Below are 26,673 nucleotides of genomic sequence, written 5' to 3' on the forward strand. Positions count from 1 at the left end.
CAGTATTCAGAGTAAACTTAATACTTGGCTGAAGGAAATCAGACAATATAAGAGCTTGCTAACATTCTAAAAAATACATTGGTGAGGGACCTAGTACAAGGCCACACATCCCCATGTTTGGTTTTTTTTGTGGTGGTACAGAATCTGCTAGAAGGCCTGTGGCCATTTTATAGCGCTAATGATGTGTTTCATGGAATATGTTTCCCCTTCTCTCAGCCAAGCTTTAGTGCCTTACAGTAGAGAACCAGAACAAACCATACTGAAATAAATGAGGTTTGACTTGCTAATATAGCTTAAGGATGAGTTTGATAGTTCTACGACTGTTTTAGGAGAAATTAATCCACTGAGGTACGATATTTGTTTTATTTGCCTAAAGTTCCCAGATTAAAACTTTGTTACCCTCTATTAAGGGCTGGTCCCTTCTATTTCCCACTCCTTATCAGGTCCACCCACCCATTTTTCTGTTCCCCTGACCTACTGGTCTCTCTGAAAACAAATATTGCCCTCTCTCAAATATTACCCTCTTTCTCCATTTTCCTATCCCAAACAGTTTCTTCCTTTGTTATTCTTTTGGCCACATGTGGTGATGAAAATGAGCACATTCTTCTGACACTAAAACTACAAACCTCTGAATGCAGCATTGGCGAAGCAATGGGATGTAATACAGAGTGTATTTCCCCATCTCTTCCTCCACTATTGATTATCTTCAAAAGAGCTCAGGACTCCAGCCCCATGTGTGGAAAGGGAAATTTCAGTAAGTGTAGCTTGCATGACTATTTATTTATTTCATAAATTTATCAGCCTTTTGATTGCTTAACCTCAACCCCCCCCCCGCCCTGCCAACAATGCCTCCTAAAATCCACTCCTCTACACAACTTATTAAAGACTCAGGAGCCATGAGCTCTTTTATATCAAGCCATCATATGTACAAAGTCATACTCCAGCCTATTCATAAGGGACAGGGCTGAGAAACTTCCCTCAGCCCCAGCTAACCATCGCCACAGGTCAAGAATCATGGGAATAGCAGTCCAGCAACATCTGAAGAACTACAGGTTCCTCAACTCTGTTTTATGGCATGTGCTCTGCAGTCAAAAACAGTTGTGAGTTACGAACTACCAGCAGCACTTTCATTTCACTTAGATTCAGGCTCCATTCAGAAGGCACTTTATTCAGTCTTCCTGTTTCTCTACCTGTTGATTTCCACACTATGTGATCTTTCACATGACATAAACACCACTTCTGGAAGTCTAGTGGAACCCAGCAGAAATTCAGTGCTAATTTCCATGTTACTTGTTTGCGTGTCGAGGTCCCCAGGGCCACCCCAATAACTCACACATCACACAGAATTTTTGTTTAAGATTTTTGGCATAATTTTGGCCACAACTTTATTGAAATACAAATTTGTGAGTGGTTGCTTAGGCATTGGTTGCGACCATCTGCCCCCACCATGGGGGGACAGACTGACATTCTGCACAATGCGAAAGTCAGAATGGGGGAATACACTTGGGGGTTACGCGGAGCAGGGAACCTGCCCTCACCCCAAATGCAACCAGGAGCTCATTGCTATGGCCCGAGGCCCCTTGACAGAGTGGACAAGCAATAGTTAGCCCCCAATTCCTTTAACGGAATCCCTTGCAGCAGCAGCATTAGAGGGGCAGGCACTCAACCTACCAAGGGCAGGCACTCAACCACTTCCCCTCAACCAACCCAACCATAAACCAATGCCTAACCGCAACCTTACAAGTTGTGACGATTTGCTACGCAGTAGGCAAAAACCAAATGGCCCCAGCCAATCAGCCAGATGGACAAAATTCCTACCAGCCCCTGCCCCAAGAGCAGACGACCCCATGACAGGCATAGCAAGGTCAAAGCGAACAACCCTATTCTAGGGAGGGGGGGATGGGCAATCCGATGCACGGGCGAAAAGAGGAAGCCCTAGCCTCGTGCAAGGAGTTTTTGCATTTCTGGCTGTCAATCAATAAATGGCAACATTAACTTCTTCCCAACAACAAGGGAAGCCCCAATCGCATTGGTGGCCAATGAACAATTAGCCCGCCCCCAACTTTGGAGTGTCCTGGCGGCCCCCACCGCAACACGTGCTCTCCATGAAGGAGAACACGTTTTCCAGAAAATAAATCTGTTTGCAACTCCGTGAACTTGGTTTCCATACACTCTCACATCTCAGCACTGACCAGACCCAGTGGACTCTTAAGGCCCTTCACTTTCTTAGCTGTGGACAGGCTGTTAGTCTTCAAGTTTTAACATGTTACAAACAAACAAACAAACACCCCCCTGGCTGTGCTGTCTGCTGGAGGCACAGCCAGCTTTTATGCCTGACTGGCAGGCCCCATGGAAGACTGGCTCTGCCAATAATACAACAAATTCGTTTATTGTGAGGACCATGCCTGTGCACAAAAATCAACACTACAGTAGTTAAAAATTGTTAAAATTCATTACATACTATGCCGACAAAACCTTCTTCCCACAAAATAGAAAAGGAAGGAAAACGAGCAACGAGTCAAACAGACGATGAAGGAGTCTTTACATTGTCGTTCATAAATCTTTCCCTGGCTTTCATGGGCTTCATCACAAAGACCGCTACCACATGGGTAATGCGTGGGTTTGCATCAACTAACAAAAATTTTACTCTATCTTCAGGACTGGTTATAGAGTTGGGTATAATTTGCAGCAATGCATCTCTAAAGCCCGAATAAATGGGGCAATAGAGGAAATAATGTGTAAGGTCCTCTTTAATGCTCATAAGGCAAGGACATAGACGATGTTCTACTGGGGTTTTTGTGTATCTACCGGTCAGGTAAGCAGTTGGCAATGTTTGAAACCGTGCCATAGTAAAAGCTCTCCGAAGGGTGGGGTCAGTGATCTCGACCAAGTAGTTGGCACAGATTTTGACTGCTTTTACTCGGGGGAGCCAGTAGGAAAACCCAGAGTTCTTTATCTTGGTGGAGTCCATTAAGGCGTCTTTTTCAAAGATCCATTCCCGAACTTTATCAGCGCTCCACAATTTGAGAGTATTTAACTCAGGTAGGTTGTATCTGGATAGAATGTCTGATAGACTTTTATGCCAAGTAGTGTTATTTTGTAATGATACAAAGGCTTGTTTAGCCAATAAGGTGTTCGGGGCATCTATGAGGTTGGTAAAAAAACGCAGGAATCTTAAGTGTGCCCTGGCAGACACAGAAGGTAATCCTACTTCCACTCTTAGGAGAGCTGCCGGAGTACTCTGAGGGAGGCCTAGAATTCTTCTGAGATAAAAATTTTGGAAGATTTCAAGCCGTTCTAACAGCTTCTGATTCCAACCCCAGAGTTCTACTCCGTATAACATCTGTGGAATCACTTTTCCAACAAAAATTTTTAGTGCCGGGATCACCAGTTGCCCTCCCCTCGAATAAAAAAAGCTGAGCGCTCTGCCAATAATAATAATAATAATAATAATAATAATAATAATAATAATAATAATTTATTATTTGTACCCCGCCCATCTGGCTGGGCGTCCCCAGCCACTCTGGGCGGCTTCCAAAAAAATATTTAAATCCTCTAATACATAAAACATTAAAAGCTTCCCTAAACAGGGCTGCCTTCAGATGTCTTCTAAAACTCTGGTAGTTGTTGTTCTCTTTGACATCTGGTGGGAGGGCGTTCCACAGGGAGGGTGCCACTACCGAGAAGGCCCTCTGCCAGGTCTACTACCAGAGCATTACTCACCCAACAGTGCCCTAATTGGCACAAACAAATGTTAAATTTTGGCGGGCGATTCTGCCAGTCCCTGCAGCTGTCCAACACCCATGCTGACATTGGCCAACCACGAGGGCTGATAGCACTCCTCCTTCATTCCCCGGAAACCACACCAGGAAATCGCCACCACTTTCTGAGTTATGGTAAGCAGTCTTAACATGTCAAAAAAATAAATAAATTGTAACTATAGCATCCTGCTTTGTTTTGCTTTGCTTAACTGCACAGTAAAGGATGAATCCATAGCTAAATTTTGGAACAAATTATTATTTTATTACAATAGCAACCTAAGCCTAATGGATCACACAATATCTTTGAATGCTTTCATATGAAAAGCCAAGAATAATAAATAAGCTTATAGAATTCTATTTATCTCATCTGACTATATGAACTATGAAGGTAACTTCCAAAACGCTTCTCTTTTCAAATCCTAAGGAGCGTGTTTTCCTTTGCTGCATTTTTGCATAGATATACTTCATAAATATGATTACAATTTTCTCTCTGATACACTTTCAATTTACTATTTATATTGGCCATATATTGAATATCAGTGTCACATCAACTACAGAGTGACTGGATAAAGAAGGTCGTAGAAGTAGCCATTATTTTCATTTTTTAATTTGCTTTCCACTGCCATGAAATTTTATAAGCTTAATATTCTTTTAAATTATCCTTTCTGCACCCATACACGAGGGATATGTATGTGACTTTGAATGACATTTGCAGTTTAGAAACACACAGGCTGGTATCTAAAATTCCCAGCTCCTGTGGGAACCCAGAGAAAAAGCAATATTCCCACAATGGGAAAGGAAAACATATAGTAAGGTTAATTAGATAATTCCAAAAAATGCTTACCTGCCTGGGCTGACCTGCCATCTCTCCCATCTCAAAGCAATGACTAGAAGGATAATAAATGTTAAAATAATTTTGTTGCTTAGAAAATGCTGTATTGGCTGACGGTAATTGTCTTTAGGAGCAATCCTCAGAAGTTTAATCAAAGTGTCAGATGCCAAAGTATTATTGGCACACTCACAAATATACTACAGCATAAGCTTTCATGGACTACAGTCTGCTTAATTAAAAGCATGAAGTGCTATCTCGAGTTGCGACTGGGAGTGGGAACTGTAAACTGGGAGGTCAATTTAAAGGAAAACAGAATGCTGAATTTCTGTATTTCATTTCCCTCTGACCTCCCCATTTAAATAAGCAGCTAGTCAATACTGGGAGAATAACCACAATATTAATGACCACCCAGCATTTATAAAACAAAGCCATACACCAGAGGCAGATTTAGGACAGGATGATTGGTTCCGCCACACTGGGTGCTGAGTGTAGGGAGCACTGCATAGTGTAGCAACTATGACATAGTGAATTAAGCAGAACGGAGGGCGAGAGGTGGGTTCATATTTTGGCCTTGAACAGGGTGCTGCTGAAATTTTAAAGACCAAAGTCTGCCCCTGCATACCCATCTGCTTGTAAGTACAATGGAACCCCTGGTTAAGAACTTAATTCGTTCCGGAGGTCCATTCTTAACCTGAAACTGTTCTTAACCTGAGGTACCACTTTAGCTAATGGGGCCTCCCGCTGCTGCCACACTGCCGCCACGCAATTTCTGTTCTCATCCTGAAGCAAAGTTCTTTACCCAAGGTACTATTTCTGGGTTAGCGGAGTCTGTAACCTGAAGCATCTGTAACCTGAAGTGTTTGTAACCCGAGGTACCACTGTATCCCCAATGAGTTCAGCAGGACAGAATTCTAAGTAGAAGGGCAGCCTTATTTCACTGAGCTGAGGCGTAGCACCACATTTTAAAATCTCCTCATGAGGAGATGTAAAAATGAGAGACTGTTCAGATATGAAGTTGGTACTTATCTACATAACCACTATAAAGAGAAGGCAGCCTTAAGCCCAAAAGTAGGGTGAGGGAGGAAAGTTGGCGGGGGGGGGGGGCAGGTGAAAGAGAAGCTTTTCTGAAGCCTCCTCAACCATTTTCACAAGGGACAAATTTGTAATTACACAATCGCCATATGCAAATTGAATGGAGGGAAATGGCAAGCGGAATATCAATTTTTAAAATGCATATTTTTTGGGGGGGGGGTGTTAATTCTCTAGACTAGATTAAAACACTCAGAAGGAATACACCCCAGTATGCCCATAGTGTCATTTTGTGAGATTGTATTCAGTCTTACCCAGAATCTTAGCAAAAAAGAGAGGGAAGGAACGGTGTCAGGTTATTTGTTATGCTTCAAAATCCCTTGGGATAGAAAGATTGGGAGGGAGATAAAAGTGTGCTGAGGATACCACTGAAGGCCTACTTCAGACACTTACTGGCTCATCAATCCTTTTGTGTGGTGGAGGAAACAAGTGCCTCTTTCTACCACATACCTAAATTACATGTCATACAGACCCTTCATAAAGCAACTTATCAGTATGAAGCCCTAATTTGCACAAAAGAAGAAGAGAGGGAGATCATGACAGGGAACACATACACACAGAGCCTTTTTTCTAGCTAAAGGGGGGGGGGTGATTTGTAATTATTTCAAACAAGTAGATTCCAATAAGGCATTGAAATGGGGCTGGCATATATGAAAGAAATAGCCAATTATCTCAAAGGTATGTGGTACGAGGGAACAAAAGCTGTGAAATTTGCATCTTTCAGGCTCCTTGTTTATACAGCTGTAAGCAAAAGACAGATGTGCAAAGGAAAGGTTGTTTTCTCTGAGGATCAGAAAATATAACATGGTAAACCTCACCTGTGTTTTATGGCTTACTTTCTGGGGAAACAGGCAAAGGGGTCTTTAAAAAATGTAGGCCACGGATCTTAAAGGTGCTGAAAGTCATTATATTTTAGTAGGACCAAATATGCTGTGGAATTTAAGGTTCCCAGCCGTCCTTCATTCTACAGGGATGTCCCTTTTTGCCAAGTCATGACATCTCCACAGAATATAACAAATGTCCCTTATTACCACACTCCCAAGTTCCAGGGCAGCTTATTAAAATTTTGTCACCCTCTAGAGTGAAACTCAAGCTGGCTCCCTTATGTGAAAAAAGCACTAGCAGCTCAGACGTGAAATGGATTGCCTCATATTTTGCTAGCAAAGTTAGATCTCTGAATGACTTGAACCCAGCTGAACAGCATCTTGCACTTTGCAGCTGAAGAGAACCTTATTTTTTTCCCTAAGGAGTTAAGCAGCTCTTATCCTGATATTTCAATGTGCAGATATACAAAAAACATAATACACACCCGGCTGAGGTGGCCTGGATTAGACCAAAACTCATCAATGGGATGAGCTCTTAGCCATCAACAGCTGGAACCAGTCTGAAAATTCATTGAAGTTGATGTGAATGCTTAGGCTTGACATACGTCAGGAAAATTTCTGACATGTTCTGGTTTTGGGGTATAAAAATGGGTTTCTTTTTTAAAAAAAATTACAAATCAACAGCTTTGAAATGTGGCAACCCTATGAATGCTTATCTTTGGCTGCTTTGAATGATGATATGTGCCTGCAGCCACCTTACATCCCCTTACTTTCTCTTGGCCTTCAGGCCTAGGTAAAACTCTGCAGTACCAGGTCTGAGCTAATGGTCTCAAGCTGAGGATGCTCAGCCAATGTCTTCCCTTTTTTGTGCAGCCTGTTTAGATGCCCTTATGAGGAGAATGCAGAAGCCAACTTAATCAAAGCTCCCAGAATGAAACATCCAACCCAAACCAAAGTAATTTGTGCTAGTATGTGTCAGCTGACTTCTTCTGAAACAACTCCCTTAAATGGCCAAATGCTTACTTTTTCACCCTTGGCTGGAACTCAAGTTGAAAAACAAGGATAGACTGTAGATTGATGTCAGTATTGTGGGTAGCAGAAGCAAAATCGCCCAGCCCATTGGTATTATGCCATTACTTTGAGAAGTAGCCTTTGTGGGTTGGTTTAAGCTAATTCATATCTCCAGAAAGTTGTCCTACTCCCATTTTGACTGCCGCATCTGACTCTTGCTTTAACACCTGCTTCACTTTTTAGCCTGAGATAGGACCTTGCACCAGACAGCACCAAGCCTCTGAACTTAAGGAGAAAAACACTGGGACACTGAAACAGATAGGCCAAACTGGTTCACTGAGCAGGGAGGCATCAGGAAAGATATGTTCTGTCTCTTTTCTAATACTACACACAAAAATGCCCATACTACACTGTCTCTTTTCTAATACTACACACAAAAATGCCCACTCTTGTAAATCATTCTAAAAGCACAGAGTACACTTTTCAGAACCCATCAATTAGTTATTAACTTTCAGGGGGCAATTTAGGATGAGGGGAATGCATTTTATTATAGTGTTATGAGTTTGTGGGTGCTGGACACTTCTAAATTCCTGGAACCAGTAAGTATTAGAATTTCATCAAGGCTTGGGGTGTTAAAACTGGCTGCCAGACCCGTGTGTATCAAGCTGTGTACTAGACACTTCTAATCCTCTAGAATCAGCAAGTGTCAAAAGCCAATTGAGTCAGGCTAGCCTCCTGTATTGAGGTGATAGCCTGGGTGATGAGCCATTAAGACAACAAAGGATGAAAGGAACTTGGTGTGATATGGCAAATGAACGTGGCCCCTCCCTCAACAGATAAAGCCTGACTGTGAGAGAAGCAAGACCCTCTTGGAGTGTTAATGCCACAAACTCCTCCCTTGCGAGCTGAGGCTTTATGTATGTGTAAATAAACCATAAATCTTAGATACCATGGTCTTCACTGTATCTCATTTCCAAAAGGAACACTAACCCTGGGTAAAGTGCACCTGGAACCCCTAAAATCTTGCACCACTTGGAGAATGGAGTGGCATGCAACAATATGTATTTAAGTCATATACATATATATAATCAGATGGCATTTCTGTTTCACGCATTTCCACTGACTTTTACTGTACATCAACAAACATGGGGTGTATGTGGGTAATGCTGCAGAAGCAAATATGGTGCTCTGTATTTGCCAAATGGTGCCAATATCCCTCCCTTCTCTCATTTGCTGCATTTTAATTGGAACTATAAGGTCAAGTCAACAAGACTGAAACTGGTGCATATTTCATGTGCCCAAGATGCTCGGATTCATCTTCTTTTTCTTAAGAAAAAACAAGAAGACTTTTTCACCCCCTTCTTAACTATGCATGCCAATATATGGACATATTTTGCAAAGTGCCCTTGGGAAATAAAAGAACATGTGAAACTCATTTTTTATTTTCCAGTAAACTTCACAACACTCTCTGTGATTCCATCCTTTCGATGGATTTCTAGTTTATCTTATGTGTGAGAAATGACCTTCTAACCTATGTGTGACAGTTGTTTGGCTTTTATTAAGTGCCTTGTTCACTAGCAACGTTGGGGCATTACTCATATATATTTGTGTGTGCTACCTCAGTAAGCTATGGAGAATTATTTTTATATTGTTAAATGCAGTCTCTGGCTGCATGCCGCTTAAACATGGCTGGTGTCAGGGAGGAAGCTTGCCAATTTAGTTTTCAGATGGGTCTGAAAGACAGCTTGGATTTTCCCTCTATATGTGAATTTGTGAATCTTCAGTTTCTTTCTTTGGAAGTACAGCACTATAGAAAACACACACACACACACACACACACACACACACACACACACACACACACAGCAATCTCAACCTTACAGCTGAGGGTGCTTTAGGAGTTGGTGTTAGGGCTGATGGCAGAATGCTCATTACATTGTGGGAATTTTCCCAGTGTGCCAGTAGAACGTTCCATTGCCTTAGATATTCTGCCTGCAAAACAGGAGAGAAATAAGGTGGGCATGGATGCAGCACATCTAAAGCCTCTCTCCATTTCTCAGACATGCAAACAGAAATGGTGCAACTCTAGCAGTCAGCGGGAGGAAAAAGCTGCTGTGCTGCACCTCCTGTTGTGGCTACAGCAAAATAGCAGAGTGATAGATCTGGTGGTTGCTCCATAGATCTGGGGTATCTCCTCCCTTTGGCATAAACACAAGTTGGGAGTACTCTGGGCATTATCTATTAAGACTCAGTATTATACTTCACCGAAAGCCACCCTGTGAGGGCAACACTCAGCAGCCCTTTCACATCCTCCAACATCTATCCGATGAAAGTAGGGACGTCCCATTCCATGATGATAATTTTACTATTTATACCCCACACATCTTATTGGGTTGTCCTAGCACTCTGGGCAGCTTCCAACAGACATAAAAACATAACAAAACATTAAACATTTTAAAAAACCTTCCATATACAGGATTGTCTTCAGACGGCTTTGGGGTTGGATAAATCTGTACCCTCCAATATTTCTCCAATGAAAATAGGGGCATCCTTAGAAAAAGCGGGACATTCCAGAATCAAAACATAAACCGGGACAGCTTCTCTAAATCATGGACATCCCTGGAATATAGGAACACTTGGAGGGTCTGCCCTTTGATGCTGTCAACCATTCTTTGGCATGAGAAGAGAAGTAAACTCTATGTGGTTTATAAAGAAAGCCAATATTAGCCTGTAGTCCTGTACTGTCACTGGGGTTTGCTTCTGGGTAGGCATGTATAAGATGGAACTGTTGAAGTTGTTTTGAAGTAAATGTTATTACCATCTCACTTTACTGATTTAATAAAGGAAAACCTTTCTATAAAGCGTCCAGTATTAGCAATATCCCAGACAATGCAAGTTGTAAATTTATAATTTTGTTCTTCAAAAATAATAGCTCTAAAAAAAGCTGACAAGTTACTCTAATTTGCGTATCAATTTATTTTCCAAATGAAGATTATATAGTATTTTCCAGTTTCGTTTCACAGTTGTGCACAAATCACACTAGACGTCGTGTGCCTGACTGAGAGCATCCTTCTGGCCATTCAGCCTGTGCATCAGTATTCTGATCCATGGTTCCATTTATGTTCTCATGTTCAGATGGAGTTACTGCACAAAAAGAATTCCGAATTCAGTTCAGTGGAAGAAGGAACCTTGCATGCAGCTCTTAGCGGACACAGAGACAGCCCTACAGAAAGGAGAGGTAGGTGTGCATGTTGGAGCCACCACACAGAAAATGAAAACAGTTCAGCAACCTCATACACCAGCCTCATACCCAACACTGCCCTTCCCACGTTGAGCATATTTAACTGAACGTGCTTTGAAGCCCCCTGATGATTGGGAACCCAATTACAAGGAGGCTGTTCAGTCAAATACACATAGAAACCCCCTTCAGACCTTCTTGCCCAGCGTGGGAAAGCTGGGGTGGTACAGTCAGGTCAAGTGAGTGAAGAGATATTGGGAGCAAAGCTGACACTCGCAGCTAAGTGAGAACCTGAACAGGACTCGCAGATCTGGGTGATGACGGTTTATTAGCAAGGTTCTGTTCAGCTTCTTAGCACAGTATTTTCCTAGGCCAAGGTAAGACCGAGGAGTCTAGAGGCTGGACTGTTAAGGACAGCACAAGCGACCCCCCTCACTTACGTGGAGGCTATGTTGTGAGGCCCGTGAGCATAAGTAAAATCGCGTAAAGTTGGGAGCATTCTCCAAGCACCCTTTCAACGTCCTCTCCGCTGCTCTCTCTTCAATCCACACCAAAAATACTGTATCCTAAAATATCCATAGCTAGAACTTGACACTCTGGAGCTGGCAGGAGGCTGGAAGACATGTGGAAAATTGGCTATTGCTGCTGCGCTTCCCTGCACTTCAGCTGTTAGGCGGGGAGGCTGAGCAGCATAAACAAAGCCCCACTGCATCTCTGGTCTCTTTGGGGCTTCCTCTGCCCTCATTGACGTACTGTTTGGACTCCATGGAGGGTCTACTCATGAGCCACGAGGACTCTCCAGCTCTCTCCCGCCATTACCGACTTTGATTTGAATTATTTATTTCCCAGCGCTGTGTGCATACAAGAATTCCATGTAAGTGTGGGGACGTCTGTACATCGTTAATTCAATGTGCCTGAAAACAGTGCACCCACTTAACACGTAGTAAGTTCCATTAAACCTAGTGAGACTTTCCTTCTGAGTAAATGTGCTCATGATTGAACTGTTTGCCTTTTGCTTCCCGTATTTGACTACTGGGAGAAGGGAGCCCTAATAGCGCCAGTACTAAATGAATGCAGCGTAATCTCTTCTTCACTTATTATGTTTTAATTTCAAGAAATAAGATAAATGTGTGCTAATTCAAGTTCCTCTACGGGAGGGGAAAAAAGAACATGTGGAAATCTCCATTAAAGACTCCCAACTAACTGCTTCCCACACCTGCAAGAGATTTCAAAGACATAAATTAGATTGAGCCCAGCATCAGCTTTGTAATATTCAGCTCTTTGTGCATCTGATAGGAAATCAGATTGCAAGTCCTTCCAGGAGAGTGCATTAAAGGTGACAGAACAAAGCTCTTGTGGAGGCCTCATGAAACAAAGACAATACCGAGTATTAATTCAGTGTCCATTTTGATTCCATGCACTCAGAGGGGAAATGAGGATTGAGTGACAGCTTTATTTAGTAAGTCATAGGCTGCTGAAAATTTCATGAAAAGATGCAACTTGCATGCAAAACAGGAAGGCTTGTTATTAGCAGCCCCTGATAAGGTACAGTAAAAAAAGGGAGAAGTGAATAATTCTCATTAGAAGTCACCTGTTAAACAGCATGAAATATAAATTAGCTGCAAATCTGATCTACATAAAACGAGCTTTGTGTTTGTGGTAGGAACCTTATCAGACCATCTTTCGTTGACATGAGGACTTTTTTGTTGTATTTTTTTGCCCTTAGTTTGGAATAATAATAGTTGCAGTGTTTGTTGTGCTCCCATTTGGTGACAAAGATTGCACTTTAAATTTTAAGAGGTTTTTTTTTGCCATATTTGCTTCTTATGTGTACATTTTTGTACCTTCCCTTTAAAAATCTAAGAAGTGACTACTAGAGTCTCATGTAGGGTTGTCAGATAGGTATCCAGGAAATGCATTCTGGCTAGGGTTGCCTTATGTCTGGATATTCCAATGCTGGAATTAGCGTCCAGGGAGAATTTCAGGAAATTGGCACAATGTCCAGGCTTTTTATTTTTTACTTCTTGAAATCCGGCAACCCTGTTTTTGACTTTAAGGCTACATGCACCATATATTTAAAGCACATGAGAATCATGTGAACTCTAGTTTACCCCTCACACAGCTACATTATCCAGCACCCTTAACAACCTACAGTTCCTGAGGGAAGTCATGTGCTTTAAATGTATGGTGGGTAGGCAGCTGTGGGACAACAGCTATCTAAGCCAAACTGACCTGATTTATTTAGTGCTCTGTGGTTGTAAGATATGTGATTGTCACAAAGGATGAGAGTCTCAATATGATACCTATAAATGAGAATTTTACCTCATGCTGAAACATTGTGCCTGGTTTGTGCCTTGCGCCGGGGATAGAGTACAAACATATGGACCACTGAGGTCATCAGTGACCAAAAGATCAGCTCATTCTGAAAATGATCCAGTGTTATTTGCAGAGTGACGATCAGCATCAATTGCATTAACAGCCTTCTGTGCTTTTGGATTCCTGTAGTGAGATGGCCGGATAAATTTCTGAGATGGTGATCTTTGTGATCTGCCACAGCTTGACACATTTACAACAAATACTTCTTTTGTCTGTTCAATGAGGATATTGTCGGGGAGAGGCAGGGCTGAAGCCAGAGTTTCCCCATCAGAAGCTTACTCATCATTTTTGCTGGGCGGGCATCCATTTGTTGAGTGTGTACCTCTGCCATTACGTAAGTGCAAGCAGTGTGGAGCAGTTTAGGGAGGAGCAAATTTGAATCCCTAGAAATTATGTTCCTGGGGCATCTTGAAATATCTGAGCTTGTGTCTCGCTGTCAATATTTGAATTCACGGGAAGCAGCTAGGCTTCTCAAACGTGCATGAAACTCATCCATGCGTTCCTCCAGCTTCTGCCTGGCCTGGTGGAACTTATAACCTCAAAATCAATACTTTTCTTTGGAGAAAAATGCTTTGTCAGTGCCTCCTTTGCACTGATAAACATAATCACCTCCTGCAGCTGGTAAACCTATCAAACACTTGTTCTCCAGCTTAGTGCAGAAAAAGTGCACACTTTTTAATACTGTGGTCTATCTCCATAGCACAGAAGAAAATTTCCAGTCATTCATTTACTCCCACAGTTGTATGGGAATCATGAACAACAAATGAGGGACGGTTGGGAGAGCAGCCATAGTAGGTCTAGTTTTCTCTTTTCAGTTTTAAACATAGCAGGAAGATGAAGTAACAACACTCACACACTTACACTATGAACAGGCACACAGAGGTTTTTGTCTGTGAAATAGTCCTCAGCCAGTGTCCAAAAGTCTCTCATCACAATTGTAAGATGTACTCTTGGCACAAAGGATGGTGACCGAAATATTTTATTTATAAACTGAAGCAAATATTGGGCATGAAGAAAAGCCACCAGAAATCTATGTTCTCAGTTCCATTTTGACCTGCTCTCCAGAGCTGGACTGGAACTGCTCTTGACCCTGGTGAACTAGAACACACAAACACAAAACATGGACTAGGCCCCTCCACATTACAGTAGTCAGAAATACAATGGTATCTCCGGTTGCGGATGGGATCCATTCCGGAGGTCCAGTTGGATCCGCAACCTGAGGACCGCTTCTGTGCATGTGCAGAAGTGGTCTACTGCTCAGTTCCGGCACCTCTCAGGTGGGCACCATTGCCATTCTAAGAGAACAAGGAAGGCGTTCATAGTGAGTTCCGACACCTCTTTTTCTAGAAAAATAGCACTGGCTGTATCACATATTTGTATGCATCACAGTACTGGCAGTTTTCTTTTCAACCCCCAGTGCAGAATTTGCTTTTTTCCTTCAGCTTCACATGCAGTGTTTCTCAAACTTGGGTCCCCAGATGTTGTTGGACTACAACTCCCATCATCCCTGAGCTCTGGCCTTGCTAGCTAAGGATGATGGGAGTTGTAGTTCAGCAACATCTGGGGACCCAAGGTTGAGAAAATCTGATAAGATTTTCAGAGCTGTCCATCACAACCCAAAGTGCTCTTCAATTCTGTTAGGATTTTCCCCTAAAATAGTATGATATGCTGACAGCAACTGGTGGCTCTCATAATCTCAGTTCTGTATTTCACATGGTAGAATTTAGAGATGCAAATAGCCCAAGGTTGATGTTCAATTCTTTATAAATCTGCAGTCCACAGTCCCTCACAACACAGAGCAGTGTGGCCCTTCTGCACCTTACGGCTCAACTCATTCTGCACCCATGATCTAAAACGTGGGTTTCTGTAGTCTGACCTCAGTAACTGCAGGCATCCTATCAACACAGTCTGCTGCCTCCTCAGGATCAGCAATAGGACACCTATCAACCATGGAGCTATACTCAGGTTCAACTCAGAAAAAAGTGAGCAGAATGAAAATACCTTCAAAAACATGGAATGCGCATGGTTCTTTACAAACTAGGAAGTCTAACTTGTATGCCATCATTTCAAGGTTGACAAAAAATAAATAAATCCTTGCATAGCACATGCCTTTAATATGAGGGTTATTACTTTTTTTTAACAAAAAACGAGGGACTTTTATATTCATAGTATCAAAATTAGGGTCATTGCACATGATGTGTCATTGCAGGAATCCTTATGAGTGCCTGGATGTGCCCATAACCCTGTGGCTGCACATGCAGGTGTATCTGTGATCTGCTTCCATCTATTTTCCCTGTCATCTTCCTTTTCTTGGGGAAGAATAAAAAGCCCTTTTATTTTTTTTGCAGTTGGGTGTTTTTGTTAAGGTGAAAAACCAATGGATCATCATTCACCAAAAGGCTTAAATATCTGCTGAGTTTTCTTTCCTGGACATGTTTATTGTCCGTAAGGTTGGGTTGCAGCTATTGTGCATGTTGGAAGGAGGCGGTTATGTTAAAGAAAATATCAATAAACGAGCGACATGAGCAAAAAGATAAATGCTGCATTATTTAATGCTTTTATTTAATATTGATTTTCTTTATAGTGATCATAGCTGGAGCTTATGGTTATAACTGCTTTTTACAACGTGGGCATCTTGTATGAAATAAAAATATTTGATGACACAAGGCTTATCACTGGATAGTGTACACGAGGGGCTTTGTTAACCACCCTGAGTTTTTGCCTCAAGCTGTGTAACTTCTTCAAAGATATTAATTTCATATGTTAATGTCTGTATAATCAAAGGGTCTTATTTACAGACTGGGACTCGCTTAATTTGCACTCTATGCTTACCAGCAAAATTTTTACATGTTTCAGGCATTAAATATACAACTTTGTCACTTGATCACAAAGCTTTTTCTCTACAATAATGGTCAACCGGTGAGCTATGGGAATACGAACACACTAATCATAAAACAGCTAATGTTGGAAAACTATTCAGGAAAAGGATACAGAAGTTAGCTTTCTGTTGCTCGATACGTACATGCATACTGTAAATTAATACAATGAATTCTCATTCAAAAGTAATTATATATCAGTGAAGTACATACACGCTCTTCAGGCATTTTACTCATGCATAAAAGCAACATATCGAGGAGGGAGAGGTATGCTAAGCTCTGAAATCAGTCCCTCAAATTTGAGTGTGTCCTTGCAAGCCAAGGCTTCATCTGACCCCAACCCACCTAGTAGAATAAGGACACCATACAATGACTTAGGATCTTCCAAGATGGGAAACCTCCTGTGCTTGTGAAGGCTCTCCTCTTCAGAAGTTCACACTCCAACTCATGGAAAGTAATAGGCACAACAGATTAGGACACTCATATCCACTCTCCCTGTTTGTGTGTTGCTTTTACAAGTGAATAGAATGCCTGAAGACTTGAATCTTTGCAATAAAAGGGGTGTGCAGTGACTACAACATTCACCTTGTATTTGTAGCGTTTGGAAGCAGTCAGATCTATTTTGGATCTGCTCAATGTCCAATACAATTTGTTATGTGTGTTTTGATCTGATCTGTTAAATCTGAAGGTCTCTCTCTCTCTCTCATACACACCCCAGTGATTACAATGGGGAACCTAAGCCATGGCTATATAGCCTTTCTTTCCTGTGGGTGATTTTTGCAAGCAAAGGAGCTTCCCCAGAGTATACTTTTGATTTTACATTAATAAAAAACTTTAAAAATATGTATTAGGCAGGTCCAGCCAAAGGCTTTCATGCAGGAAACTTTAAAGTCCCCACTTTCATATTATTGGACTTTATTTTTTTAAAATGAATATTTATTAGCATTTTCAAAAAAGGACAAAACATATAACAACAAAAACAAAAATAAACAAAAAAATACAAAAATCCAAAACTTTAAAAAAGAAAACAATTAAAAACACCTGAAAGTTCAAATACTTATTTTCTTTTAACTTGTTTCTCAGACCTCCTCACACCTCCCCTTCTTGTATTCCAATTTAAATTATTGGCTCAGCAAATCCTTAATTTACTTCTCCATTTTAACTTAATTTAATTTATTCTAACATGTTATTATTTTACTTATCTTCTTTCTTCCATTTCCTCAATTTATATTTACAAACCTTAATTTCATTTAATTTAGACCATTTTAAAAAATCAATTTTAACTTATCCAAATTTACACATCAATATTTATACCTCATTATTTTTTCTTAAACATTTTTCCTAAAGTCGACCAAAATTTCCCTTCCACGTCTTTCCCAATTTCCATACCAATAGCAAAGCAAAATAAAAAATAAAACCATATTTATATACCCTTTGGATTCCCAAACTCCACCCACCCTTTTCCCGGTTTCAGTCCTCAACAAAAATCCATCAGTCTCAATATACTGTTTAGCCAGGAGACCTCACGTCCGAGGCTCTCAATTCTCTCTCAGTTCCTCTCTGCCGGTCTTTTTGGTAGTCTTTAATGTTAAACTCCAAATCTCGAAGAAGCTCCGGCCCAACAGGATCCATGTTTCTACCAGCCAGACCTCCATATTTAAAGATAAAGCTTATGGGGTACTTCAAATCTTCTTTTATACTCCTTTCAAGTCCAAATGTCCCCCAAGCTCCAACTCCCACCTCCAATTCAGGCCAGGCTCTCCACATCAGATTTTTATTTTCCTTTTTTGTCATCATGTCAGGCTTCAAAATGCTGCTCTCCTTTAACTTCTGCAAAGTTTCAACTCCCCCTTCCTTTTCTTCAGGGACAACATCTGTCACCTGCTCCATATTGTCAAAGCTCTCAGTTTTCTCTATTTGTTCAGTTGGATAGGCTCCTTGTTTCAAGTCCTTATCAAACTCAACAATGTTCTTTACTGCTAAGTCCAGAGTTGTAACATTTGTAGCCAAAACATCAGTTTGGCCTTGTAACTTTCCCAAGAGAACAAATGCTCTGTCCAATTCTGCTTGGATTTTCCTTCCTCCAGCCATTCCTGTAATGTCACTAAACCCCTCTAGGGGGATTTTAGTTCCTTAATATTCCTTTCAGCTCAAGTCCAAAAGTCAGATTATTTTGTATCAGCCCTTCCTTATTTTCAACAAATTATTACAAATTAACCAGCAGAAGCAACAAAAACAAGGTTCTCCTTTTCCGTCTCGACAGCCAACTTGACAGCTGTCAAACTTTCCAGTCTTTCATCAACAGGCTCTCTCATGGGACACTCCCGAGTCCGGGGGGATGAAACTTCAGCTCCCAAAATTAATCTTATTATCCTCCAGCAAAAATTCTTATAATGTCAAAACCGTGAAATTAAAGTCTTTTACTAAAAAAAGAAAAGATTCTCTCGACCTTAGCTAGCAGGCCCTTTGCTTTAAATTGTTTACAAAGGGGGGGGGGTGGACTTCCTTTTTAACCCTTCCCCACTCGTTCCTGATCCGCCAAATTTTTCTTTAAAATTCCAATTTCCGTATTACTCACGGGTTGATGTTTTAGAGTCCGAATGTTCCAAGGAAAAAGTCAGCGCTCTCCGATAATGGCTTGCGGCTTCACTCCGCAGATGAAGGAGTATTCTCAGCACCGCGCCGCACCCCGTCCCCGTTCCAAAGCCTTTAAAAAGGCTCCTTCACAGATTGGGGGGGTGCAGATGGTGCCCGCCGAGTCACTACGCTCACAGGCTTCTGCGCCTGTGATTTTAAGGGTCCCCGCGTCACCGCAGCGGTAAGACCCAGTCTCTGCAGAGCCGATTCCCTCCGGAGCTCGGAGGGAATCCGCCATTAATCAATGGCGCCAACCCGGAAGTCCATATTTCTGGACTTTATTAGCAAAACCAGAAGGAGCACAAGCAGTGAGATGAGCTAATCTTGCCACTGGGCAATGGCAGGCTTGCGATGCTCACTTCTTTTTCATGTTCAGGGGCCAACAATTTGCCTGGAATATTTCTCAGTAGATATGTATCTGTCTGTTAAGCTTTGTAATTTCTGCAAAGCCAACCCTTCTGATGGGATGAAGCTTGCAAAATTTCAGAAAGATGGGTGCAGTGGTTCTCCACAAGGGCAGGCTTTACAATTGGGGTGGGCGTTAGTAAGCACATTCCCTCTCCTAGTTTTTTGTGGGCAATTGGTGTGAAAAATGGTAACATGAGGAAAGTGCCCCCTGGATATTAAACTTGTCAAAGTTCAGACAAATAGATCCAGAAGCTATTGTGCTAGGTTATTTTACCCTCATATAAATTGGAATAGTCAGTTTTTCCCCCCTCACTGACCCCACTTCTCTAACACATACAACCATGGTTTGCCATTATGACTCAACTGAAGCCAGTTACCAGTATATGTAAGGCTACACAGGTGTTTTTGTCACCTATGATGTCTTATCAACCTTGAACCTATAATTTCAAATACTAAGTTTCAACCAAACCATGGCTATCATTGGTGCAGACATATAATGACAAACCTGGTTAATGCTATGAAGCAAAAGGGGTATGTATAGGAATTTACAAGTGAGATAATCCAGAAATCCATTTTTTATTCACATTGGCCAATAGATCCCAAGCTAGCTAAATATTCCGTTTTTTGAACACGGATTAAGTGTATAAGCAAATCCATAGTTAAAATGAGGAGTGAGTATATAAATATTTAGCTCTGTCAGCAGCTGAAATAGGAACTGCTCACATTTTAGTTTTGTGAAATAATATATATTCAACCTAAAAAAGCAAACCTAAAAAAGGATGCTCTGGCTAGCAATGTAAGAAATACAACTTTGTCCTATCACGGTAACTAAAGAGTTTCTGAAAAATAATGGAATGAAGTGGCTTTATTTTTATTATTTTTTTAAGAGGAAAGAAGTCTTTCCTTGGGCTATTATAATGAAGAAAAAGTGTTCCAAATGTGAACTAATGAAGTACTAAGTAATGAATATTTAATTTGTATAATTTACTGAAGTGTGCCACAGAATCAGAGCTCCATTCTTCAGAAACATAACATTCATTAGGCCCATAGTGTAGCCTGCCTGCAATTATTACTATTTTTTCCTCCTGGACTATTGCAATAAATAAAAGCCGCAAACTGAGAGGGAGGGGGCAGAAATCCTGGAAAGTACAGGAGGCAAATAGCAACGAAGGACTGTGGTGTCCACCAAAAAGAAGTAAACTACCTGTTTTCACTCATAATAGAAAAGGGATAAGCAGCCAAAAGAGCATGAAGAAAAATAGAAAAGGTAATAGAGGCTTAGCTTAGCAGGCTTTTTGCCCGTCAGTGAAAACATTATTAAATTAGCTTCGCTGATGGAAGGAATCTCACAAAAACAGAACAGTATGATGACTTGGTGTGAGATTGTAGCAGTATTGATGGCGGGGAGATAAGTGCTACCAAAACTGTGCAGAATAAACACATCAGACTGAGGCGATCATATTTTTCATGTGATGTGATGTGAATTTTAATATAAGCATGGAGGAAAATGAACATCTAAATAACACAAGATGCCCATGAACAAAGGGGCAAGCTCCCATAGGCTGCAGCTGGAATGGTAAATATCAAGCATTCTTCTGCTTTTTCTTATATTGAAAAGAATTGTGTTCTGTCATGCAAGAAATGCCTTGCTTCCCAAGCACAGATCCAAGCAGAATGTTGTATATTTGCATGATGGAAGCTCGCATATTTTAAGCAGAATCAAGACAAGAGGGATAAGCTGATGAAAGCCAACTCTTCATAAATTCATTTCACATGACAGGAGAGACAATAGCAGGAAGTAGTTAGGTTGTTAAACCGGGGGCACCCAAATTCAAACGCCCTCCAACACAGCCATGAAGTTCATTGGGCAAATCCTAGGATAATCACTTCCTCTCAGCTTCACCTACCTCACAGGGTTGTTGTCAGGATTCAAATGGGCTGGGGGGGAAGGTGGGATTTACATCTAACAAAATAAAAATGAAATGTCTGTTCCTGGTAAGGCAATTTTCTTTTTCTTTCTTTAGTTAATTGCAATGTTTATAAGCCATAGCTTATATATCATATAAGCCTCCATAGCCTCCAACATTTCTCCAGTGAAAATAGGGACACCATATTCCAACATATATAAAAGCATAATAAAACATTAAACATTTTAAAACTTCCCTATACTGTACAGGGCTGCCTTCAGATGTCTTCTAAAGGTTGTGTAGTTACTTATATCCTTGGCTCAGCCGCGTTGCATAACTCTATACCCTCCAATACTTTTCCGTTGAAAAAAGAGACGTCCTAAGGAAAAGAAGGACATTCAGGATCAAAACTGAAACAGGGATGACTTCTGTAAATTCAGAAATGTCCCTGGAAAATACAGGTAGAGACATGTTGCTCTACATTCAGAGAGTGCCCAAGCAGTGCATACTTTTCTTTCCCTGCAAAGGTGCGCCCCGGTTATCTGAAGTTGCAGCCTCACCGAGCTAATAACTCGCATTTCTTAGCAAAATATTCTGCCAGTGACCTGTTCTCTGAATACCTGATGCAATGTGACCTGGGAGGAAAAACAGCAGGCAGGCTTGTCCTTGCTTTTCAATCGATTTATCCAGCTTGGGCTTTGCATTTTCCCCTTCCCTCATGCAAATCTCCCTATCTTCTTTATTATTTCCATAACTCACTGTTTGAGTTATTAGAAATGATTAATATGCACAGGTAGAGGGGGTTGCTCTAGGCAATTATGATCTGTCAAAAGATGATGCCAGGCAGTATTTTAGCATAGTTTCCAAAAGGGAGTGAGAAAATAAAGAACAATTGTCAGAAAATCTGGGTGTTTTATGTGGGTTGTGTGTGTCTCCCCACCCCCGCTGTCTGTAGTTGAAAATGAGGAACCGTAATGTTGGAACTCTGACACTGCGAGGCCTCAATTACCATAAGAACTACTGATGCCTAAGGCTGGCACAGTAATCTAATAAGGTATTAAGAAGAACATGATTTTGACAAATTATATATTCTAGGGGTGTAAATAGGCATCACACTGTGTGCTGCGTTTCGTCTCCCGTGTCCCTGAATGAAAGGGTAAAATTGCCCTTGCTATGGGTCACACTCATCAATTTGCATTCCTTTTCTCAGTGCCGTAAGTTAGCAAAAGTGCTCCGTCTGGAACCATTTTTGGACAGCTGGCAAGCACAGTCTATGGAGAGGCCCCCTGCCTGTCTGCTGTAACTCCTGCCCATTTCAAGACAGAATGGGCAGCTAGTTGTACATCATCCAAAAGGATCGGCCTTGGCAGCTTCAGGTATCAACATATAAAGAGCCTGGCAGGGTTCTGAACCGAAAGTCACTCCGTTTAACAAGCCATTTGCTGGAAGCAGCAGGAGGCAGGTTATTTTCTGAGCAGGAAAGGAGGCCGTGAGTTCTTTAGTGCATTATCTCAACTGTTCTGGAGAATCTATTTAGGTTACAGGATGCAAAAACATGAGAGCTCAGAAACCACTGGCGAAAACACAGATCAACTGTAATAGTCGCTGATTCTAAGCCTCTTCACATGGAAGTTAGTCCTGTCAAAGCAAACATATTAGGAAACACTTTTAGGAAATGCCAACAGGTCACACATTTACAGAGCATCTTAGCGTCAAAATAGATATTGTTACAAAAATTGGGCACCGTCCCCAAACACTGCCAAGCTAAGGCAAGATTCCAGGGGGGTTCCAGGCACTCACCCAAGGTCTGTGTTCCTTCGAGAATCAAGGTACAGTGGAGGCTGTTATAGCTTTACGAAATGTGATCAATTCACATATTTACACCTGACTTTGGGTGAAAGGAGTCCAGATCTTACGGCGTGGTCATCTCAAAAGGGTGTTGTTTCCCACAGCAGTGCAGCCCTGGAGTCCAAGTCATCTTTCCCAGCCTGCCTTCAGCCAGCCTACCCAAGATGGATCTCTGTCTTTGAGAACTCTCTTCCCATCATATCTCTCTCTCTCTCTCTCTCTCTCTCTCTCTCTCTCTCTCTCTCGTATATAATACACACACACACACACACACACACACACACACAAAACTTGGCAACCTTCTGTTTTTTTTATAAGATATTTATTAAAGTTTAACAATTACAAAGAAAGAAAAACAGACAATAATAATCAACAATACAGGAAAATACAATGCTAAAAAAAAAGAAAAAAAGAAAAAAAAGAAAACCCCAAAACAATACAGTTGAACAATAACATTTAAAAACAATAACATCCAATATTTTCATATCTTTATCTTTCATTTACTTATTTCCATGACTTCCTCCCGCCTCCCTTTTTGTATTCTTAATTCGTAATTGTTTCAGCAAGTCCTTTCCCTCTTTCTCAGATTTTATTCCATCATTTATCTTAACGCAATTTAACCTTAAATTTTACACTTTAACCCGACCATGCCCAAGGAAAGGCCTCTGGTTTCTTCAAAAAGGTATATTTAAATACCCTTTTCATTTCATTATAGATCATCTCCCAGAATGCCTTAATCTTTGGGCATGTCCACCAAAGGTGAAAGAAAGTACCTTCTGTCTCCTTACATTTCCAGCATTTATTGTCAGGCAAATGGTAAATTTTTGCAAGCTTGACTGGTGTTATGTACCACCTATAGATCATTTTCATTAAATTCTATTTTAAGGCATTACATGCCGTAAATTTCATACCTGTGGTCCATAACTGTTCCCAGTCAGCCATCATAATATTGTGTCCAACATCTTGTGCCCATTTGATCATAGCAACCTTCTGTCTACCCAGGCCAAAGGATTCCTCTTAGATGGGCAATCAACACCTTTTGTCATGTTAACACCTCTTTCCCAGGTGAGGCTCTGGCTTGGAACCCTAGCCTGTATTTTTCCACTGCCCTGGAATCTTCCCATCAATACTCCAAATATTAACTAGATTCTGACATTCATTGATTTCTTGCGTTTAGCCTCCCTTTCATAACAATATGTTTCATGATTTAACATATCATAGGATGTATGCAAGCAACCATGCATGTTCTTTCTGTTCCGAGTAAGATATCATTTACTCATGTATGTTTTGTTATAAAAGAACTCAGTGCTTCCAGTTTAGCACCTAAGTAAAAATGCTATTCAATTAACAACCACCACCCCCCTTTGGGTTTAACATACTGTGTTAAGGGCTTTCCATATTTACTCAAGCTCCAAAAATGTCACAACACTTACAGCTATAAAGGGTTTAACAAGTACATTATTTAGTTAATGTTTGTATGATATGATAAAGAGCCAGTGTGGTGTAGTGGTTAAGAGTGGTAGACTCGTAATCTGGTGATCTCCGCTCCTCCACATGCAGCTGCTGGGTGACCTTGGGCTAGTCACACTTCTCTGAAGTATCTGAGCCCCACTCACCTCACAGAGTGTTTGTTGTGGGGGAGGAAGGGAAAGGAGAATGTTAACCACTTTGAGACTCCTTCAGGTAGCGGGATATCAAATCCAAAACTCTTCTTCTCTTCTATCCTGTGGTTAGTTCCAGTTTCACCACTACCTTGGGTCTGGGTAACTGTCAATAGCAAAGTTAGTGACCAAAGTCCAGGTTTGGTATGTTCACTGGGATCAACATATAGACAATCCCTGTGAAGTGGGATCAGTTGGAAAATTGGAGCCCTGAGAAGAGGAATAAGGGTCTTCTAACAACTCTCAACACCCTTAACAAACTACAGCTCCCAGAATTATTTGGTAATACCCATGGTGGCTCAGAGTGGTATCATAGTGCTTTAAATGTGGCATGAATGTGGCTTCCAACACTTATTGAAATGACCAGTACATCTGCCCTTTGTTTCCTACTCTTTCTTCCATTTCCCTGCCTTTATTTTCTCTTTCTGTTCCCTGTAGACATGACTGTCCTATGGGCATTTCCTAATTCTTCTTATGGGCTTCATTCCAAGTCTGATCTCCACTGGATAAGCATGATCAGTTGCTGCAGTTAATGATACATGTAAATTACCATTAGCAGCTTTTAGAGTTGACGCTTGGGTGAGAACAACAGGGACCTCTCTGTTGAGCCACTCAGAATGCTACAAGGCATGTCCCCTGCATGCATTTTGAGCTTGAAATACATTCTGCAACAGGAGAAATCAGAAGCTTTATATGAAAAAAAATGAATTCTTGTAAACTCCTGCAATGGATCATGAGATACTAACACGAATGAGCAAGTAGTTCCCTGCAAGGGGTAACTCGAACTGTATCCTATGTGTCCTTTATTATTCCTGAAGCTGATAATACAACAAAACAAACTGACTGATTTCTGTTAGGCATGCATTCAACCTTTTCAGCATAGTGAAAGAAAGAATATGGTGTCTGCAGTCCATGTCAAAGATGTAGAATCAGCACGAAATGAACACCAGCCCAGACATCTCTGCTGGTGCATGGAAGCACTGGAAACACTTTCTAAAGGAGGATTTCTGTACTTCTTGCTCAGCTTCCATGTAGACATGCAGATAGAAAATGTAATGTTCTTCTGTATTGCTACAAACCTCCATCTTAAAATGCAGTGCTCATTTTCAGACATTTAAAAGCATATGGCTATTGCTCTAGCCCACACCACAGTTAAGATGTATTGGAAGAGCAAGGAATGAGGTAGAATGTTTCTCAAAAGGATTGTTATCCTAGACACAACCATCCTTTCGAATTCGCATTTCCCCCAATGTTTCATTGCAGTTCTCTAACCAAATAATGTGTACAAAAATCTACGAAGGAAGGTTCATAAAAATGCATATATTTGCATGAAAATAACATGCAAAAATGCATTGTATTAAGTAAATTTGCTTTTAAAAAATGGGTATATGAGCCAAAATTGCTCACAGTGTATATTAGGATAAGTTTGTAGAAAAATGCCGATGACTTTCCCAGAGAATATGTTTTTTAAAAAACAAAAAAAGTTGCAAACTCATGTAGAACTGGGGTGAATTGAAAAGAATGGAAAACTGAGAAACTCAGATTGACAGATTCTCCCATCCCCACCAGTGTGAGAGCATAACAATGAATAACAGAGCAAGTATAAGGAAAGAGTATTGGAAAGGGAATGGCATGACTAGACTTGAGGCAGAAAAGCTACAGATTCTATCTACTGACACTATCTACTGTTGATATTCACATGAGAATGAAGTGCCGTATGCAGATCCTCTTTTTTTTATTTATTTGAGATAATTTCAGTTGCTGCACTGCATGTTTGAAACAGTCCATGAACGTAGTTAAACCGCAAAGCAATCGGGTGTTGGTGTTTATAGGCACAGAAAGCTTTTCTCTCAAGGGAAGGATAATATCAAATTATATGTTTTTGGCAAGATGACAACCACCAGCATCTGAAATGATAGCATAAGAACAACAACATTAAAAATGACTTGGTACTTGTATGTTCCATATATTCCATCCAGCATCTCTCTTTCCCCCTCCACACTGTGCTATCTATTAATGCTTCTAGTTTGCTACGGTGTCATGTTTCTCATATGTAGCTTAGAACTACCTATTCCAATGATAAATTATTAACTTTGATACAAGTTAATCCTTTCAATGTCACCTCTTGCTGCATTATTAGAAAATTCTGTCTTGTCAATTTCGAATCCGGAGGTTGGTGGGGGGAAATAACCATAGATTTTGAGT

General features: G+C 40.9%; 1 long non-coding RNA gene across 1 annotated transcript in view; it reads left to right on the forward strand.

The window, feature by feature from the left end:
• The first annotated feature begins 586 nt into the window (after nt 1–586).
• LOC310825689 overlaps nt 587–26,673 on the forward strand; it is a 77,772-nt gene continuing 51,685 nt past the window's right edge. The window contains exons 1-2 of the long non-coding RNA XR_014555445.1: nt 587–754; nt 10,653–10,755. This is a non-coding gene — a long non-coding RNA (uncharacterized lncRNA). The remainder of the gene's footprint in view (nt 755–10,652; nt 10,756–26,673) is intronic.

The sequence above is a fragment of the Podarcis gaigeae genome (assembly GCF_964106915.1).
Source record: "Podarcis gaigeae genome assembly, chromosome: 10".
NCBI classification, from domain to species: Eukaryota; Metazoa; Chordata; class Lepidosauria; order Squamata; family Lacertidae; genus Podarcis; species Podarcis gaigeae.